The following is a 21,979-nucleotide window of genomic DNA, read 5'->3' as shown; positions in this document are numbered from 1 at the left end:
TACGAGTAAATCAATGTGATGGCAAGGCTGTACAGTGACCAGCATTTCCTAGAAAAAAAAAAATAAAAAATAAAATAAAAGGACCTAGACGTTTTCAATAAATTCTGAACATAATACCAAGCAACTGTATAACAAGATACCCTGGGGGATTTAAGGCTAACATCCGTTTGCAACCAGGATCACATCTGGATCACGCTCTTAGCGTTTAGTGATGACAATCAAATATAAGTTCAGCCATACACAACTGTAACATCTAGCTGTGGAATAAGGAGAAGAAAATGTTTTAGGATAGATTTACACATACTGCATGCCTTGCTTCAGCTTTGCAGCAGTGCATTTTCATTGTTAGGACATTCTGTAGGTTAGTTTTTCTGACAGTGAAATCAAACACGGATTTGAGTGCATGTGAATCAGTGTTTGCAAAGAAGCTCTGCTTCTGTGATTTTGCTAATTTGTCCAGATCCTTAATATGATTTTAGGCTACTCATTCAGATGGAATTTGTCCTCACTCATGATGACTGGAGAATAAGAACGAGTCCCGAGAATGAGAGCTCTGTGGAAATACCTGGCGAAGCAATGAACCTCACAGATTGCTCTGTTGGGACGTTAGCAGTGTGAAGTGCCACGCGGCCCGTCAGGGCACGACTGCAGCTTAACCCAGCTGGCTTTAAGCAGATCCTGTCCCAAAGCCCAGATCCATATGTGGACGCCTAATGCAGATCTTTCTGCTGCCACAGCTGGGAAGGCATTGATCCCAAACAAACAGGCAGCTCTAATTCAGCAACTCCCGTAGATCCTATAACGAGCTTAGCAGCTGTAAGGGCAGGGTAGATGTTCCTTGTTTTATGTTGAGCTCTGACAGGTTAACAGCACCCCTTTAGGGACGGCAGAGAGGGTACCTCCCAGCCCCATGGCTAGCACAGCCCTGTAAACTTGCATTGTTCTTGCTGCTGGGCAGCAAGGTGAAAAGAGCATTTGCAGCAATAGCATCTGGTGGTATCACAGCTAAACCCAACAGAGCCCCAGGTGTGCTTGCAGATGAAAGCTCAGCAGTGCTCAGCTGGCTCGTTGGCTTCTCCCTAGCAGAGGACTTGAGGTTGCAGCTGCTATTGGGTCTCCACTCACACCATGTCCTCGGGCTGAGCATGTGGGCTGAACTCCAAGTCCTTCATCCTTCCCGTGCCACATCCAGGCAGCTCCCATGGTCTGGAGTTTTCTTCTGTGACGTGAAGTACATGCAGCACGTGGCAGGAGGCTGAAGACAGGCACAAGGAAGTGAGGTGGCAGCAAATGTTCATGCTGATATTCAATTCTTACATCTTAGGTAAGGCAGAGCACATAGTGTGATTTTGGGGCACAGATTTTTGACGGCTTGCACAGCAGGAAGGGGGAAGCTGAGGGAAGCTGTCAGCATTCCCCCAAACACCCCTACCATGACAGCCAGGAGGTACCAACCGGCCCATAATGACCACAGCTGTAGGTAACGTTACATAAACCAAAGCGTTTCAGCTTCTAAGCAAAGCCACAGCTCTTCCCCTCGTATCAGTTAAAATATTTCCTTTTACCCAAAACAAAGTTTTTCTCACTGTCTCTGAATTATTTAACCTGGTAAAGGACCAACTGTGAAACAAATGGGTTCATTTTGAGATGATGGAGCAAGTGCTTCGAATTTTCCTCTCCCTTTCAGTTTGGCTGAGGGGGGTCACACCTGGGGTGGCAGAAAAGGTCTGTCACATCTGGCCTCTCACAGCCTGGATCAGAAGCCAAGATCTCAGCACCTGACCAGAAACCACAGCAAATCCTCTCATTTTCTGCCCAGTGACCAGGGTGTGGAGAAAGCAACAGCCCCTGAACTGCCTTAAACTACCCCATCTGTGCTTCGGGTTTAAAGCTAAAAACTCATTTCCTGGAAGAAGTAGGGACCAACATGAATACCCTGCAAGATGTTTCGCTCAGGGAAATTGAGGGGGATGTAATTCAGCCTAAACCCAGACTTTTAGCTGTACTCTTCCTCTAGTTCTTACTCCCTGCAAGAATAATTATTACTGACCTCAGAAACCCTGCCTGTTGCCCGTGCTAAGTTTTCATATCGGCTCAGTTTTGCTTCTGATAGCTTCAACAGAGTTGCTGAATGACATTTCCTTTAGCGGGACTTTTCCAAACAAATTAACTTCATTTCTGCTTGCAAGAAATAGAAAAACATATTTTGCTTGTGCCTGCTTGGAACTACGTGTGCCTGTGAGGTCCAAAGGGTGACACATCTTCCACGAGTGTTTCCTCTCATAAGCGTAGAGAGCAGAAACTAATGGCTGTGAGCTGTAACTACTAGAAAGCCGAAAATACTCTCTACAAAATAATATATGATACCCAAAGCTACTCTCTTGAACCTGGGGAACACAGAGCCGGCTAGGGTGAAGCTGCAGGGAGAAGCAGAAAGCAAAACAATCAAAGCCGAGCTGGAAAAGGAGGCCCGCTGAAGGTATCAGGGTGACTCCCTTGGCCGAAATGAGGCCCGGCCCTCGGAGAGCTGAGCCGAGCGCTAACTGAGAGCAGCTAGGCTGAACCCTTCACGTTGGCTGGGCATTTTGGATAGAGACAGTGTTATCACAGCGAAAGCAGAGTATGTTCCCTGCTTTGTTATGGTTAAGGGAGAGAAATGCCACGCGGGTGGGGAGGGAGGTTAAAAGGCACCATCTCACTCCGGGCTCTGTTGCTGACTGGAGCTTGGGGAAAACACCCCAGGGGCTTTCAGGGGCTGGCTTATGGGCTACTTCGAACCCACTCAGCTCTTCCTATAAAAGCAGAATCCGGCAAATCTAGAATTACACTTCACTAAAAAGACTAGCAATACATAACTGTTATACTATTCAGCCTTACAGTGGTTCCCAGTGTCTGTCAAAACTGCACCGCTTAATGGACTGAATTATTTTATCGGCCCTCTATTTGGAAAGCAGAATCCTGCTGTGTAAAGCTCCAGAAGTAAATAAAACCTAATGGTTAAGGACCAAGCTCCAGTGGGAGTTTTGCTGGAGAAAGGCCTGCACAAGTTGACCTAGTTAATTAATATGTACTAAAATGCAGTTTCCTTTACAGCGCTACACCCTAGCGTCAAGCTTAGAATCACCAAATTTGTTAAAAGTTGAGCAAAGTGGCTCATCTGTGGTCACCTCTTGGTAAAAAAATAAAAAGTAAAAAAAAAAAAAAAAAAAAAAAAGCAAAATGATACTTTTAGGGAAATGTGTTTATAATTAAAATAAATGTAGTGGTCTAAATGAGCAGTACTGACAGTATTAAAAAGGATAATGACTTAATTATTTTTGTTGATGTCAGTTATTCATTTTTTGGGCCATCAGGCTATAAAACAGGGTAATTTATTGACTGCAATATAAACTGGAAATGTGCCATATTATTCAAGAAAAACAATACACTGCAAAAACAATACAGAGAAGAGGTAATTTGTACAGAGTTCATGAGACAATTATATCATCTAATTACGAAACTGACTCACTATGCCCTTGGCTCTATTTAGTAGAAGAGAATTGAAGGACGTACTAAACATACTGAGAGCCTAGTAATTTAAATTTAAATCCTGACTGTACACCCAAGCATCCAGGAACTGGTGTGATCCAGCACATAGATCAGGAGACCTGAGGGAGTATTCCTTGATTTGTGTGACTCAGGGTACTACTTAATTTTTCAGTGCACTGGAAATTAAACTGCTGGCCCATTTTGCTGAAAAGTGCTTTGAAACTCAGTCAATATCACAGGGGGTCTTTTAGAAAACTTCCACCAACATTTCAACACCAAAAATATTTAAGTAATTAATTACTGATTTCAGAACTTGACAGCAGTTTGAAAACTGTCTGGATTTTACATGCTTCACTGGCGTTTCTGCTGGTGCAATCCAGCAGTAACATTTGTATGCAAGCAGATGTATTTCTTGTTCAAACAGAAGCAAATCGCTAAGGTGTCTGAACTGTAGCATATAACCAAGGCTATGCACATATAACTCACTCTCACACAGCAAAGCTCATCAAAGCTCAGAAATGACCGAGACCAAAACAAAAGCAAGTTGCTGAATTACTCCTCAAATTGCCAAGTCATATCTGCACTGCAACCTTTTGAACTCTTTTCAGATATTTTTCCTTGAACTTTTTATGCTATTTAAGGAATGTACAAATATTTTCTTTGTTGATCATGTAAAAAAAATTCATTGAATAAAGTTTTTTTTCCCCATCTTTTCTGATGTTTTTTTATTCTGTTTACTGAGCATTTTGTATTTAAATAGATTTTAGTGGGTGACATCTAGCTATACTATCAAATTTTGCAGGAGGCTAATGATTATAATGAATATTCATTTATAAAACAGGGGAAACCTCAGTGTCTATTTGTTTCTATTAATAATAATGCTGGCTTGCACTCAATACATTCTAAAATTAAGGCCACGAGGGTCTAGGAACTGGAATAGCAAATGGAGAGCCTGGGAGCCTTGGGTCTGACTTGACCCAGGTGTGGAAGGCATAATTCTGTGTGTTGGAGGGTGTTCTTCTACAGTGCACTGGCTTTGGTGCAATGCTGGATTAAGCAATGCCCTCCCACTGCCTGGAGGGACTCCTCTGCCTGGAGCCCAGCAGTCCATGGCCTTCTCCACTTGTGTTAATGGAATTCCGTGTGGGACCAGGCTGGAAGAAAGACCTCTGAAGTGGTTACAATTAAAAACATCTCCCTCTCTCTTCCTCCTGCAAAAGGTTTATTTTAAACTTCCATCACTTCAGTGCTCTGATTTAAGCACTGTCCTGCAAGGAGTTGTTTTGGCACGACTGAGGAGGTGACAACGGCAGGCCAGAGGTGGGAACAAGCATCTGGGACAGGGGCTGGTTGCAGCAGTTCAGTTGCCAAAGGCTAAGGTGTGATAGTTCATTGTATGAACTTAAACATTGCCTTTCCTGACTGTTTTCATAGCCACCAAGCATCTCTGCTGCAAATCCCTTGTACTGAACTGCTGCAGCAGTGCTGCTTTTCTATCCCAATGCAGTTCATTTACACTAGAGATTTGCAGTCATGTGAGTTTTATCGTGGGAAAATACAGCATAGGCAAAGCCTCAGCCAAATCATGAGGCCTATATCCTTAAAGACATTTATTTAGATAGCTAACATTCAGTCAGTGGAAGGCCTAAATGGATGGGTTTAAAAAGAGTCATGAAGCTGGAGACATTGTCTTGTCCATAGGGTTACAGCCACCTACACTCCCCAGCTGTGATTCCTTGTGGGTCTCTGATCACAGTCTTATTTATTTTGCTTACATGCTAAGGATGAAGTTGCCTAAGTGATTCAGAACTGAGTAAGAACATCTCCCAAGTCATTCTGGCCAGGATTTGGGGTTCTTCCATCTTTTCTCTCAAAGTAAAGGCCATGAGTCACTTGCTGAAATCTCCCAGGCCTTCTTTCTTATCTCTCCAGCTTCCTGCCACTCCGTGGACCTCAGGTGATGGTGGCCCTTTGATTTCTTCAGTCCTCTGCCTGTGATGTCTGTCTCTTGGGGACTCAAAAGCTATAACCTCATTCAAATTTTTGCATACGGTTTTGTGAGCGCTTGGGCAAACTTGCATAGCCTTTAACACACAGGAAGTCAGATAATATCTAATCTCCTGCGCATTAGGGTAAAAGTGTGTTCCTAGCCCCTTCCAATGCATTCTAGAGAAGACAGCATAGTATAACCCATTCTGCAGTTCCCTAGATAAAAAACAATCATCCAACTTGTTCACGTGTGACTGCATCGGAGCGTGACCTCATCCAGAAACCGCTGAAGTCAATGGAAGAAGATGCAATTCACAAGGGTTGAAACTTTCCTTCGGTGTCTCAGTTAGCTGGCCTTCACATCACAATCTGCTGTCTGAGCCCCCACCATGTTAATCACCTGTTATTTTTCCTTCCAGTCTCAACGTTAACCAGGGACTCTGAAGATTTTGTTACTTGTGACCTGTGTTTTCACCAAATTTAAGCAGTATCATTTTTTTCAATAAGACCTTGTTTGCCTGCACAAGCATGTTCATTCTCTCCTGGTCCACATACACTTTTCCAGTCCTCCCTGAGATTAGTATGCATTACTATAATGCAAACAAATTAAAAATAAAATAATGTCATGGTGACTACAATGGAGCTCTTCCATGGCACTCTACTGCACTCTACAAATCATAGAACCATAGAATATCCCAAATTGAAAGGGACCCGCAAGGATCATTGAGTCCAACTCTTGGCTCCACACAGGTCTACCCAAAAAACAAATGAATAAGAACATCTAAATGATGGGCGTACAATTGCTGCCTGCACAGAAATCATACTCAAGAAGAGGACTGATCTCACACAGTCATAGTGGATGGTTACAAGCAGCTGGATGAGCAATACTGAGTCAGAGATCCCCCTCCTGTTCTCTCTTTCCTGGCTGTAGCTTATGTAAAAGAGTAGAAAGAAGGAAAACCCACGGAATAATGAAGATGAATGCAATAAATATACCCAAGCCTGTCTACTTGTTTTAGTGGTTAATGCCACTACAGAAACCCTGCAGGGCTTTAAGCAATTCTTAGTGATGAAGATTTATGAAGCCCTTTTAAAAACTTCATTAAAGGGTCAGAGAGATTTAAGTGGCCTTGCAAGCTCTGCACTGAGCCAAGAGATTCACTTAGCAGAAACTCAGCCAAAACAGTACGGGGGGAGATTTCTTGCAAGGGCTGCCTCACGAGCTCTGGGCTAAGGGGGACGATGCTGGTACCCTTGGGGTTAGGTGGCACAGTGTGCTGCCCAGGTCCCACACAGGGCTGTAACACTTAAGATAGCCAAAGGATAGCAAAAAGGAATCATTATGAACAGGATTAAGACTGGTGTACCATGGTAAACCAGCCAGCTCTGCACAAACTGCATCACTCACTGCTCACACATCTCTTCCAGTTCCCTCAGTTTGTCTAATGTTCATTAAAGCACTTCTGTAGTTTGGATGTATTTCTTCTTCTGATGACAAGGTCTGCCTGCATCCCTCCAAATCACAGCACGGAGCCATCCATAATGATGCTCTACAAACAGTTGTTTAGGGCTGTGACTATTTAGATATAAATAGCAGCGCTCGTTAATCTGGCAATCACTCCCAGCTATGAAAATGCAAATCAGGTTGGCTTGTTTGTGTTTCTGAGAGAGAGAAGGTGGTGGTGGTAGGTGGGAAGGGGAATGTTCCTAAGGGTGCTGCTGTTTTCACCACGAGCCAGGGAATGTTTCATCTGCACCCTGCAGCACCTCACCCAGCTCCATTCCACCACTGCTGGCACCACACTAGTCTTGTAAGGGTGGTTTATGGGCTTTATGAATTGGGTCAACCCCCTAAAAAACAGCTCCTGATTTTTTTTTTTTTTGTAGGTGTGCAGCAGAAGAAGCTCTGGTTGCTGACAAAACTGACATACCATTCTGTCCCAGACAACAGTCAGCAGCACTCAGAGAAGCCTACAAAAATAAATACATAAATAAATAATAGCCATATAAAGTGGCCCTTCCTTTTTCTTTTTTTTTCTTTTTTTTTTTTTTCTCCTCCCATCCCCAACATCTTAAATATCTTCAAATCTAAATACCTTCACCAGGATTTGAAGGGGATTCCTGAGTTTTAGCAGTGCATTACGGGAAGGAGAACCTCATAAAGGGGTCAGTTTCCACAGTTTGGGGAGAGTTTGTTCATACTAGCTGTCATTGAGGAATGCACTTTTTACACTTGTGAAGCTTAAAGCATCAGATTTACACAAATTGAAAGGGATGGAGGGAACTGAGCTCTTTGGAACAGCTGCTCCACCATCAGCTTTCTAACCAGGGGTGTTCTCCAGGAAGGGTTAAATTGATGGTTGATGCAACGGGCAGTGCCCAGCCACCTCTCTGGGCGCTAGCACTATCTGGCACAATTTTAGCATCTGCTAAGAGCACAGCATTGGCTGTAGAGTCTCCAACCTCCAAAGCAAGCCCTGGCAATACTTCCCAAACCACTGTTCAATACACATTTCGTTATTAATATACGGTATAAGGAAGTATAACCACCGTTACCTACATCCTGCAGCATTTCTTAGAGGAGCAAAGGGCCTTACCTCGCTCTCTTCGTCTGAATACAATTATTTTTGATGCACGTCTGATTGCTGCATTCCTGAAGCCAGCAACAAAGAAAGGAGGTGTCCTCACATATGCAGGAGCCCAGGGAGATTTGCTGGGGAGCTGATTGCTGCTCACAGGAAGGAGAAGCCTCCCTCATGACACTGAGTCATGAGATCTCAGCGCTGACAAGAGCTACTAGAGAAGAGCCAATTGCATCATATTGCGAAGAAGAGCAATTAAGTGCCTTCATTGATACCAGCTTGGCGTGAGCTGCATGCTGCAAATAGCGGCTTCATTCACGCCATCCCAGTGATACGCTGGAGATAGGAAGACCCAAGATAATGATGTTTTGTGATGGCATTGTGGGGACCAGGGGACCAGGAATTGTTCCGGAGCGGGAAGCTCCTTTCTCTCACCGAAGGCATTGTTTTGATCTAAAAACCTGCTGACTGTGCAATGTTGCTACATTTTTAAGATACCTTTTTAATTACTCCCTGGGTTGTAGGGCATAGGGAGATTTTGGCAGTAGACAAGGACTCTTCCGAGGCATATGCTAGGAGGGCAGAAGGAATCTGCTCCAGGCAGACACGGGGTTAGCTTACTTTATTTTGATGCCTCCACACCAGGAGCAATGCTCTCACATGCCCCATAAGGGACACAGGGTAACAAAGAAAAGCAATGGGTGGCTCAGGAACCCAGTGTCCTCACAGCCCCGAGGTGCAGCACCTCGTGTCCCTGATGCTCCTGCCCGGCTGCTGCTGCTGGGGGATGTAGCAAGGGCTCATCCAGGAGAGCGGAGCTGTTCTGGGGGCTGCTGTCTATAAGGCTGTGCTGCTCCAGTAGGCAAAGCGTAGGCAGGGCGTAAAAGCACTTGGAGGATTAGTAACAGCTCCAGCAGTTCACAGGGAATTGTACCCTGGTCCTTCATCTGGAGCTATATTCATAGGCTGCTAATGTAGGAAACTTCTGAGGTGACAGGAATCCATGAATCAGTGGCCCATTTGCCATTGTTTTCTTTTTTCTTCCTTTTTTTTTTTCTTTTTTTTCTTTTTCCATTTTCCACCTACAGAACAATACAGGTTGTCATAACATTATTTAGAGGCTTGTGTCGATCCCCAATTAGCACTCCTAAGGCTTCTGCTTGCTTCGGGTTTCTGACTGAAACAAAAGATAAAACAAAGCAGAACACAGCCCCACTTTTCCTTAAGCCAGCGGGAACTCTGCCAGCATTTAATTTTTTAAATCTGGTTTCCTCAGCTAATTTAGTCACGTAAAATTAGCAACCTCAAAAAGGAAAGTGTAAGTGTGTGTTAAGCCTGTAATACCCCAAAGTGGGTAATGTTTCCCATCAGTCCCCTCGAGCAAAGCCTGTACATCTGTGAAACACCAGATTTTCTTTTATTTTTTCTTTTCTTTTTTCTTTTTCTTTTTCTTTTTTTCTTTCTTTGTGGCAAGGCTTTAGCAACAAGCGAGAAGCAAAGTTTGTTGCAAGCCTTCTCTCAGGCTTTGGTTGCTCTCAGGGCTCTTACCTAGGGGCTGTCACCACATGCCCTTTCTGCGGAGGGGAAGGAGAACATTTCCTCTTTCCTTTCCCCTCCATGTGGTAAAAAGCCACAGGCTTTTTCAGGCTTTTTCAGGGCTGTGCCATGCTGACCTACTGCCACCAGATTTGTCTGGGAGCTGTTCCTACTGGAAAGCCACCACGAAGTGCCACCACCACCAGGCTCCCATGGGGGCTCAGATCCCTCCTGCTGCACCATCTGCAGCGCAATTCAGCATTTGGGGACTGCCCATCCAACACCAGAAAAAGGAAGAAAAAGGGTTTTAGGTAGTGGGTTTTGGAGGTGTAAAGCTGCTGCACAGAGAAAAGGAATATAGGAATACTTTTTTCTCTGTTTCTGTGTCAGATGGAAGTGATGGGTCACCCATCAATAAGGGTACAGGCAATGTTAAGGGAAAGCCAGAGACTGCAGAATCCCCATCACACATCCTTTTTAGAGCAGGTTAAGCAAAAACCTTAGGGAAAGACCAGACATGAGGAAAAAAGGGGCTAGGTAGCCCTCTGAAATCGCTCCCAAGAGAGTACCTCTGTGGTTCTGCAGATGAGTGATTACCCACGTCTGCTGGTGGACAGTGGAGTCTCCGGGGGGAAATGTTACATTCCTCAAATAAATGATTCATTGAAAATCACTGCCTGGCTCCAGAAACAATTCACTATCAATGTTTTGCCTCAAATCTTAGTCATGAAACCAAGAGGAGTTAAAAAAGGAACGACTGTGGCTCAACAATGAAACCCCTTCAGCAATTAAACCCCACCAATAAATAGCGGCGAGTGCTGGATTGATGCTTTATTTCTAGAAATGATGCTAGCTGTGGAAAATATAAACTGTGTCTTCCCTGCAGACACAGCCAAAACTAATCAAAATACTCCTAGCTACACAAAGGAAATACCTCTGGGCAGTGATAAGGAATATGAATGCAGTTCTTTTACGTCTCCACTAGCTCATAACAATATGATGGACTGGTGGCACCGTTTTCAGCACCGAGATTAATAGCCAGGGAGAAGCTGAGAAGGAGAAAGTGCACTTTCAGTTTTCTTTCCGATGGCTAATTAAAAAGCCCATATCTGAGAGGAAACGTTGTGGAAATGAGAGCTATTTGGATGTGCCTTCCCCCATATACTATCACTCTGCTTCGTGAGGAATGCTTTATTAATGCTAATCTCATCCCTGTGCTTTGACAGAGGTTACAGTTTCCTTCCTTTGCAGCCGCTAAGGCTGAATGCTATTATGGGGTTTGTTTTATGGGAGCATTATTATTTTACTAAATTACCTCATCTTCTGGGAACAAACTTAACCTTGAACTACGAAGCTAAATGGCTTTTTAATGATGCAAGTCTGTTTGGAAATTGTGCTTTGATGACTCTAAATTTTCTTCCTTCTGCATGTTTAACATGTGCAACATAGACAAAAAGTGAATCATTTACGCAATCTTTCCTGATTCCCTGTTTTAAAATCAGATTGCTACAATTATTAGGGTTAAGATGAGTGGGAACAAACTTTCTCTGCAGGATTCAGGCACCACCGAGAAACTCCTCACAGCATGAAAAAAACAACAAACAAACAAACAAACAAAAAATATCTTTAGTAGCATGGGAAAGCAACACCAACACCGGCATTGAAATGCTTGATATTTAAATGTTTAAATTCTAAGATGACTTAAAAGTCACTCTTAGGGGCTTTCTGGATGGAGCCTTCTTGTACTGCCGTGGCAGTCAATGAGAAGCTGTGAGAAACAATGAGAAACTACCACTGACCCTAATGAGACTGCCATCAGATCTGCAGTTCAGAGTCAGGACAAATAAAGGTGATTTTATAGGGTACCGTGTAGCATGGTGGACATCTCTGATCCCAGAAAAACTAGGCTTTTGCCTGCAGGGTGGTTGAGCAGAGAGGCTGAAGCACAGTATAGGGGTATTTTGCTGAGATCTGATGTGCACTAGAGGAATTATTGTCTTGGTTCCTGTTTGATTCACTCCCAAATGCCTGTAAGTCACTGTGAACCCACACAAAAGACTTCTTGACTCTAGAAAAATGTGTGTCTGTGTTTTGGGCGTGTGCAGTTTGGGTACTTCTGAGACGGTGTTGCCACGAGGTCACCTTTGGGCTACGCTGGGGGCAGTGTTTTTTGTTTGTGTCATACTTGAGTGGGAAGAAATACATGAAAACCAAACAGAAACATGCTGTTTGCTCATGGGGTAGCTACACCGTGGTGACCTATCTGTTAAGGAATATTGTCAAAACTGGAGAGCTTCATTCCACCTCTCCATGCAGAAGAGCCCTCCATCTTCCTGCAGCAGGAGCTAAGGGCTAGGGGCTGACTCCCTCCTCTTCCCCATCAAATCACCAGACCCACACAGACAGGCACAGTCTGTCCTGGCCTTTCTGGAGGCACCGAGCAGCTCCCTACCTGCTGCTTGTGTGCACACACGTGTCCCTTGCCTGTTGCCTTGGGAAAATGGTGCAGCCTGCCATGCTTGGGGGTTGGGGAACGAGCATTGATAGGGTTTGGCCCTTTGAGGGGTCTTCCCAACCACTATGTTCCCAAGGGAAAAGGTCTTTTCTCTGGCCCCAAATGGATGTGTGTCTTGGCACGATGAGGAAAGAGGTCCGCTGAAAGAAGAGGTGATTGTTTGCAATACCAGCATAGCTCAGCCAGGCTGCTAAGGGGTTCCCAGAAGAAAACGCTACCAGGGCCAGGGAACAGCCTGGATAAATTGTTCTGAAGGCTACAGGCAGACCTTGTCCATGTTTAGCTTATGGTTTTACCTCACACTTCTGAGGAATTAAAAGCAGGGTTGTCATGAGCAAGTCACTTTTAGCACAATGTTCATCCTGCCTTTCTTACAGCAAGGAACAGCCCTGGCAGATCATATAGAAACAGCCTCAGAACTGGCACTAATTATTTCATCTGTGGCTAGACACCCAAAATCAGCAGAAAGTTGTTCGTAAGAGAAGCCAACAGTCCTGATATCTTGTTTCCTGGTCCTCAGAACTGACAAAGCTGCTGCCTGAGCTTTGCATTAAGACGAGCCCTTTTCTCTGGGTGCTCTCACCAGATGTCCCACTCTTCTAACACCATGCATCCAAACCACTCCAGAAAAGCCTTTCATCCTTTTCTGGGTGCCGTCTCTATAAGATCTCAACCTCTTACTGTGGCTTTTTATACAGAGACTCTGCACTTGTCTCAAGGAATGGCAGAGAGCTCACCTGAAGAGACCGCGAACAGCCAAGTGCCCCTCACCTGCACACTTGTTTGTCCCTCCAGCACCCCCGTTCCTGCAGCAGTCCTGGGCTCCCATGGTGTTATGAGGCTCTGTGAGAACTCTTGCCCTACAAAGAAGGATGGCCAACTTTCTCCCAGGCAAACTTACATGCCTACATGCCAAAATCTTTTCCAGACAGGAGCTGTGGGACAACACAACACCGCAGGCACCAGAAAGCTGAGGGAGGAGTCCTGGCAGAAGTTCGTTAACTGGGGATAGCAGCGATTCCCCACTTTTCTCCTACATGGTGGGGACAACTGGGATGTGGACTGGGTTTCAAGGCAATTTGGTGATGTTAGTCCCCATATACTCTGCCAGCTTGCTTCCCCCACCACCCAGGACTGCCCAGGAGGCCCTGTTCCAGAACAGCTCCCATGTCTCTCCAGTGAGAGCTTAGGTACAGGTTCACCAACACACATCTATGGCATTTCTTGGAATTTCAGTTGACAGACAAGGTCCTGCTGCGCTACTAAACCTAAATATTTTCCTTTTTTGTTGTGTTAAGCCTTGGCTGGATTTATTTTTTTTTTCATCAATATTTTTTTCCGAATGGGAATGCAAGCAGCTGAAGCACAGTGAGAAAACATGAAAATAGATTACTAGGAAAGTAACCAAAAGGGCTTTACCAGCAGGACATGTTGCTTATCAAGAACTATTTTAGGAACGTGAGGAAACGAAACTTTGAAGAGAGATTTCCAAAAGGGAAGATTTACGGAGGAGCCGAGGGTTCAAAGCAGGATGACAGCAGAGCTATCGGGAAACCTTCTTCGCACCTGTTTCTCCACCAGCTGCCTCGCTGCACTCCCCCTCCTTTCTGCTGGCAGCTGAGTGACCGAGGTCTGCATCCCCTCTAGTGCTAATCCACCCCACCGCCTGTCTGGAAAAGTTTGCCCATCCCCTCCTCCTCCCAAGCAGAGAAACGAGACAGTTTCCGATTTTAACACCCAGCTGTGCTCCAGACACTTTGTAGAAATCCGAGTCAAAACACAGGCTCTCGGCGTGCCTCAGTTTCCCTTCTCCACAAGGGAAAACTAATACATCCTTCCTCCCTTTTCTACACATGATTTTGGAGTCACTTTAGGATGATAAAACTGGCCACGTCAGCACAGGGGCACCAAAGTAATAACAAGCAATGAATGCTATCTAGATTATTAGTTTCCATGACCTAGATTATGGAAACTGGGAGCCCGTCCCTTTCCAGCCATACCCCAGCTCTACCCCAGACTAAACCACTGGCTGGCACCAGCCCCAGCTCAAGCTGTGTTGCTCAATTCTCTGCTTTCCAGGGAAGGACAGCAGCCTTGGATGCTCCCATCACACCTTCTCTCCCACTCCCAGGCGTGGTGCTAATGTTTCAGCTGTCAGTAACAACAGTTATGAACAATTACGAGCAATTAAAAGCACACCCTAATACTGCAGCCTGGAGAAGTATTGTCCCTCTCTGATGTCTGCCCAGGTGGTTTCATGCAAGTTCAGAAGCCCCAAGTTCCTCTCTCAGCCTGGTTCTCAGAAAACCGTGTATATACAGAGGGAGAGGTGAAGGAGCTTCCTGCCCTGGGTTTGGATACATTACTTTTATTCATCTGTGTTAGTGACGGCCCTACTTGAGCTATATCCATAAATGAGGGATGTCAAATAAAAAGCAACCTATTTAACATGTAGCTGAAGAGTCTGCATCCCATTTCTCAGCTTCTACTCCACCCTAACAATGGACAGTCAGCTTTAACGTGTCTTGTACCTCAAGCTCACAGCATCCTCTTGTTAACATCCATGGCTGAAAGTTATTGAGCAGTGTGTGAGCAGTTATGGAGGATGGAGCTGCCTTCTTTGTACTAAACTCCATTTCACAGCATTTATCTTGTTCTTTTTCACACTCATCCCCCATTTTCTCATAAGCTTTTGCCTGGATGTTGGCTGGCATTAGGGTGTCACAGGTGGGAATAGCAGCTAATTCCAGAAGACATAGGCTGTACACATGGAAACTTCAGTCAGATTTGTACGGTTTTGGTGTATGAATGCCACTACTGTTCGCAGCAAATGGATAGGATTGTTGCCCCAGACATAGGTTATCTCAGGAGCACCTGGAGGATTTATGCCAAGTGTTAAATATTTTGGCCTAGAGGGAGAGGTACAGTGATCATAATACATTGGAATTTGTACCTGTTATATATAGAGAGAGAGATGCAAATGCATACACTTTTGTTTACACATATTTATTTTACATATGAATGTATGTACGTGGGTGGATGTTTCTTACCACTGTGCAGCCCTCTAAGAAGCATCCCTGTGTGCCCAGTCCTTGGCCACAGTGAACACGTTTTCAGTGTTACCCTTGCAACTACAGCCAGATATGGGTATCACATGGACTTCCTAAATATTGGGGCCATCACGACCAGACTAATTGCACATAAAATGCTGGTGGTGGCTGATTTCTGCTTTGGTCTTTTTCTTCTGCCTGGGCAGGGAGTTCAGCCCAGATACAGCCTGTCTACGTGGCATCTCGTAAGCACCAAGGCTGAAGAGGTAGACATTACATAGCAAATGTTATCACAGACAGTCAGAAGCCATCCTCTGTTCATAAAAGCTCAGAGAGGGGGGCAAAGCTTTGAAGCTTTCACCTCACGAGATCCGACCCCTTTGGCGAAGGCTCTTTTTGCTTTTTCCTTATACCTCACGCAGCAAAGCAACTCAGCCTACACTTACATGTGCTGTCCCATGGCACTGCAGCCACCCTGTGCTGGGCTGGCGGGGCTGGTGGGCGCTCAGGGCAGAGAGGAAACACAGCACCTTTGCACATTGGAGCCGTTTACAATGACTTTTGTTGCTGATGGCGCATGTTTGGTTCTGCTTGTTAAATCTTGTTAAACAGGAAACAGGTTTTGAGGCGAGAGGGTCCCTTGGAGTTCAAGCTCCCGCTTTCAAATGTTCTTACAAGATGCACAATTGGCACTGGCTTACAGGAAATATTTAATTGGAGTCGGAAGGCGCTGGCTCCACCGACCTTGTATTACATTCCTCTGCGTGCTCCTTTCACAATGATTTTCACCTATAGCTTAAATCAGCGATTTATTTATAGAGGCCAATGGCAAGTTGAGCGGAGTCGAGGGGACGAGTGGACCACGGAGATGCGGGGAGAGAAGGGAGGAGCGAGCAGCAAGGAGCAGCCTTACGAAGCAGAAGGGGCTGCCGCAGCCCGGAGAGTGACATATTTATGAGTCCAGTATCGGTTGCCTGCACTGATAAGCCATGGTCATTAAAGGAAGGAAAAGTCACCTTTGTGTATATAAAATATACAAGATTCATAGTCTGAAAAGACTCGACAGGAAAGCATTAGGTAAATAAAGGATATCCCATAAAGCATAATGTGAAAATTAAATTACCTCATAAGGGAGGAAGGCTGTCTGTCCCAGCAGTGAAAGTGAGGAAAAAGTAAATTCCTCCATTCTATCCCAAAGCTGATTTGGCTTTGGAGTTTTGGGTGGATCTAGACACATTGTTACTGATGTCTATAAAAAATGCATTAAAGTCCATTACAGAGGACTGGAAACACTGCAGCTTCCCATAAATTTTCATTGTATCCTCACAAGGTGATGAGAAGCATCCTATACTTTCCTGCTCATGGTGGCCAAATAACAGAAATGCCATCTCAGGACTGAGTTGGACTTTCAACAGCATTTCCAGTTTTCAGGTCCTTACCAGATTTTCGTGTCAAATCATTTTGAGACCTGCATGTGTGAAACACTTTGAAAAGTTTTAATCTCTCTTCCTCTGACTTTTCTTTTCTGGTGATCAGGATTCATCTATTTTTGTTTTAACTGGTCAGTGTGCCTCCAAAGCTGAGGAAATGCAGAAACATCAGGGAGAGGCAAAAGGAATGAAGATGAAAATGTTCATTCATTGCATTATCCAGCAAAAAAGATAATGGACGGAAAAAAAAAGGTGAAAGGGGAAAAGAAAAGATAAGCCAGCATTTCAAAGCTTTATGGTTTTTGTTTGTTTGTTTGTTTAATATATATGTGTATTTTTCACAAGTGGTCTGCTAGTGTTTGCCTGCAGAAGGTGGTGCCCATGGAAGATCCCTGCCTTTTTACAGGTGGATAACCACTGCACAACATATAGCTTGGCTCAGCCTCAGCAGCAAGTCCTTGTGGATCCAGCTTTCAGCCCATCCGTAGCTGTTAACTGAAAGCTTCACTGACGCCCAGGGTCTTTGTACTGTGATTTGTTGGGGAGGAGCTGATTCAACCTGAATCAAGCCAATCTCTCATTTGACTTCTCTGGTGCTTCACACAAGTAGATGTAGCCACTGAGTCTGCACCAACACCTCTTCCCACCTACCTCTTCTGCTCCAGACTGGGACACATTGCTGACCAGTCTTGCTCTGCCTGTGAAGCCCTTTGCTCCCCAGGAGCTGGCAATTTCCTGCTGAACAGATACCTCTCCAGAGCATCTCCAGTCCTTCAGCCTTCTGCCTCAAGTAAAAGTACTGAGCATTCATATCACCGCCCTTTTAAGAAAGGAGGAAAGGAAGAAAGAATCATATTCTGGGCAAACTGAATTGAATCAATGAGGGTGAAACTTAGTTATCTTTGCAGAGCAGTACTCTAATGGCATTGCTTTTGTATGTCATTACAGCAATTAAAGGGTCACCATGAACAGCTCCTCTCTCATTTTTGAAACCTCCACCTTATAGACCCATGGCACTAAACGCAGAAGTTTCTTTTCCAAGTCAAAACAAACACAGGGTCTGGCTTTCTGCTCCTGGCAATCAACATTGCTCCAGTGACCTCCATTGACCTGGCTTGTCCCAGACAGTGTCCTCACTCACCCCTCTTCTCATTTCAAGTGCAAGGGAGGAGGTCCCTTATTTTTATCACACTTCTCCAAATTGAAAGGTGCCTCTGAGCTAGGCAACCAACATCGGAGCCAGGTTTATGCCTAGGAAACTATGACTAAAGAAGGAATAAAACTAATTTGTCACCCCTGGATATGCAGTTTAGTGCAGCCCTGTCACCTTTATCTACAGCCATGGGGATATTTCTTTATTTGTAGGGAGTTTGCATTCAAAACTCTGCCTGTGACCCCCCATTAGATAAACACAATGTGATCCAGAAGTGAGAAATGGGAGATTTGTTTTGCATGAAGCTTTCTAGACAAAGCAGCTTCATTTAATTTGATTTGGATTTTGTTTTTAATTCCCTCTTTTGCCCTTTGCTGTTGTCACAGCTCCCTCTCTAATAAATAACTGGTCCACATCACTAAACCGCTGCACATAACTCAGAGCAATTTGTTACTGTTGGCAATGTCTACAGCGGGGGCCCAGGAACAGACCAGCATGGAAGCAACATTACCTCCCACTCTTCAGGAGCATGATTTCTGCCTGATTACAGAAGGGGTCATTGGTAGGACAATGCAGAGAAGGCCATATACAATTGCCTGTGCTCGAGTCATATATGCTGCATGGTCCTTGCATGAGCTACTTCAGATCCACCCAGGAGTATCTGTCAGGAGAAATCAATCCCATGATATCAACACCGCAAATGTGGCAGAAAGTTGCAATTAATATGTATCCGTGTACTATCAAAATGTCTGAGCATTTTACACAGCCCTGGGCCCAGAGGATAGCTCAAAGTACAGAAATTCCTCTACAAACAATGATATAATAAATCCACTAGGTCTAAGGTCCTTCCAAAAGTAAGACAATGAACATAGCCTCCAAATATTCGGTGAGGCTGTAACATTAGAAGCCATGTATGGTTTTAAAAAGAGATGGGAACGGATTATGCATGCGTTTTCCCTTGTTTCCCCTTCTGGTTGTCCTTCATGAACACTGGGGAGTGCAAAGAAGGCAGCAGCCTACACCTTCCCATGGCGTAGTCAGTTTGCTGGTGGCAACCATATAATAATAAGCTGGGAATCAAGCTGCAAAGAAAGGGATTTTTAGGGTCCTGGCTGGAAAAGAATTGCTCATCTGTACTCTGCCTTCAACAAGGATGAAGGGTTAGCTAAGGATATGTGGGACTATGCATATGGAGCACCTGCTTTTCTTCTTCCCATGAGGCTCGTGAGAACTGAGGGGGAAAGCATGGCAGCTCCTGGCTTTGGGGAAAAAAATTCATTCTGGTACCTGACAGTTGCTCCGTCTCAGTAGGGTCTTTCTCAGCTTCCCTTTGTCTACACACTTGTGAAAATAGAGTCTCTATGATGCCTTTCTTCTCATGGCCACCTTACTTGAGAGCCTAGCTTAACACCTTTGGGATGGAAACACATGGAGTCAAGAAGCAGAGGGAACATGATTTTTCTACACACTCCTGTCTCTCATTGCCAATTAGCTGGTCTCTGTGGCTGTTGGTAACTAAGCCTGGAAACCTTGAGGCTCGATGAAAGAGCATCAAGTGGAGGGCAAAAATAAGTCAACAGAGCAACTGGAGGGCAACTGTGGCTTACCCGGACTGTAGCATCCAACTCAGCAGCACCATGTGCCAGTGCTTTTAAATTTCAAAGTTGTCTTATTTGTTTCTGTGGGGATTTAGGGAGAAGTTTGTTATTTGCCATTGCTTTTGTGGTTTTGTTTTGCTTTTTAACAAAACACCTTTAGAAAGAGTACGCTTTCCAAGAAGGCATTGTTTAAGGTAATAATAGAAGGGGGAAATGGAAGATGTGGGGGAAGGCAAAGGAGAACCTCCTTGGTTGTTGTTTGAACTAAATCGCTGGGTTTAGAGTGTGTGATGGGTAAAATACTGGGTGTGATGGGTTGAAAAAGAGATAGCTTCCTGGAATTTTTCAGACACACTTAATCGAATACATTTATTCTGGGGAAAAAAAAAAAATCCTCTTTTTTTTTTTTTTTTTTTATCTTTAAATGTTATTTTGTCATTTAAGCCCATGGAAGAGCCAAGTAAGGCAGAATGCCAAACTTCCAGAGCTGTCAAGCACAGAGTGGAAAGGTCTAGCAAAGGTCTGTGGCAGATCTGGATACAGCCACGGTCACACTGATGATCAAAATAAAGGCCATGATGGCCATTTTCCCAAGAGAGGCTGGTATTAAACTAAAATTACTTGTTTTACTTGCTTTGCTCACATTTGTGTCATCTTTTGGGGCAAAAGAGTGAATGGAGGCAGCCTGCGGTGATAGCTAACTTTGCAAGATGGTGGCATTCACCTCATTTTGGACGTTTCGAAAAACACTGGATACCTGAAAGATTATGTGAAGGAAGGATTTTGTGGGGTATCTTTCTACAGCTGTAATAACATTGAGCCTCTGCATAGTCCCACAGAAATAAAGGAGCTACTCACACATTGAGGGTCAGGCACAACTACTTGTCTTGCTGGATCAGGACCAAATCTCTCCAAAACAGAAAAAAACTCCACCACCAATTCTCATGTGATTTCCAGTATTTCCCGTTTCAAGGTGGGCTACAAATCTTGCCTGACCATTTGATGATGCTACACCTTGCAAGCCTATATAATCAGACCCAGAAATGAAAGTCATTCCTTAAAAAGGAAAATCATTCATGTGGGCTATCTATGCACATTCAAACTCCAAGTTTCAGTGTAAGGTTGGTTCAGGTTTGGGCATACAGATTAACTCTGCGTACTCACTTATTTTTAAGCTATATTCATTTGCCTCCTGTTAACATGCTTTCTGGCACGCTTATCCTTCATCACTCTTTCCCAGCATTTCCAGACCTGCTAAATCCACACCTTTTCCCATATTTATTTCTCTGGAATGAACAAGCCCCTCCTCCTGCCTCCCCCTTATCTCTGTGTAACATCCATCACTGTATCAGCACCTGTCTGAGCAGCACAAGGGAAGGGTCAAGGTATTATTTCCTACCCTTGACAGGTGTTATAACAACACCAAACCACCTCAACTTATAAAAGTTTCCATTCTGCAGGCTGCAGTGCGTACTTTTCTTCCGGCTACTCCATCCTCCCTGGAGGCTTCTCAGCTCTGCTAGTGCCAAGGCAAAAAGCCAGTCATGCTTCCGCAAATGCAAAAGTGAAAGACAGACTTTCCCCTTGTTGCACAGCTTCGAGAAGAGCCACTGTGCATGGGTCTCCTGCCATGGCCAAGGCTGGCATTCCTCACTCTTTTCTCCTGCCCCCTGTGGAGGAGTACATGCACACAGTCGTATCTTCGGTGCTTTCACAATCCCATGGCACTCTCTTTCCAGTAAAGCGAGAGCAGTTTAAGGAATGAAGGACCTGTTAAAGCCGTGCAGCGTGTGAGCAATGTGAAATATTTGGAGGCTGGATTCTCAGCCTTGTAAAAGTTACGCACCTAGGTAAGCTAGCTGCCTGTTTTATGGGGAAATCCCATACGGGCAACCCTGTAAGGTCGCCTGTTTCATCCTAGTATAGGAGTCCAGGCTTAAATAGGTTAAATCCATCCCTGCCATTAAATCTCTCTCACCAGCAATTATCTTGGGCAATTAGCTGAAATTAACCATCTAACTTTCAGTTAAGTGGGGTGAATCCCTCGGGTCCCAGCTTCTTAGCTGTAGCTTAACATTTCCTGCCTTTTACAAGGCAGGAATTTGCTTGGAGTTCAGCGAGGCGATGCAGTAGGCGGCTCAGTTCGTCCAAAGGGGGAGGTTTGCTCCTTGGAGAAACTTTGTTTTTTGGCACCCCCACTCCACCCTGTGTGCACCCTTCCCTCTAGCAGTGGCATATTCCATCTTTAGGCAAATCAGGCAATTACTGCTGAGCACACCATTGTCCAGGACACAAGCATCATGCCTGCTCTTCCCCAAGTCCCTCCAGAAAATGCCAGGAAATTTGTATAGGCAGATAACTGCATGGGGAGAGGGCATAAGAGAAGGAAGGCTGCAGGGAAGAAGAGAAACTTTAAAACAAAACAAAACAAAACAAATTTATTTATTTATTTATTTCACCAAGAAACACTGTGCTGAAGGAGTAACCACATCTTGCCCCCAGTTGCTGATAACCATTGACGAGAACTGGCAGCCTTCCAGCCTCAGATGCCCCCGAAAGTTTCCAGACTCACTGGACGTGTGCAGAAGTAGATCGATA

The 21,979-nt window shown here is 44.6% G+C and overlaps 1 long non-coding RNA gene across 1 annotated transcript; it reads right to left on the bottom strand.

Annotated features, from left to right (window-relative positions):
* Positions 1-45: 45 nt before the first annotated feature.
* Positions 46-8,302, bottom strand: LOC106015459 (uncharacterized). Its single transcript, XR_001187517.5, has 3 exons — positions 8,115-8,302; positions 7,449-7,488; positions 46-1,255 (listed from the first exon to the last, which is right to left on the bottom strand). It is a non-coding gene; the product is annotated as an uncharacterized lncRNA (long non-coding RNA).
* Positions 8,303-21,979: the final 13,677 nt, after the last annotated feature.

This window comes from Anas platyrhynchos, chromosome 2 (genome assembly GCF_047663525.1).
Source record: "Anas platyrhynchos isolate ZD024472 breed Pekin duck chromosome 2, IASCAAS_PekinDuck_T2T, whole genome shotgun sequence".
Lineage (NCBI taxonomy): Eukaryota > Metazoa > Chordata > Aves > Anseriformes > Anatidae > Anas > Anas platyrhynchos.
This window is presented reverse-complemented; position numbering and strand designations above follow the sequence as displayed.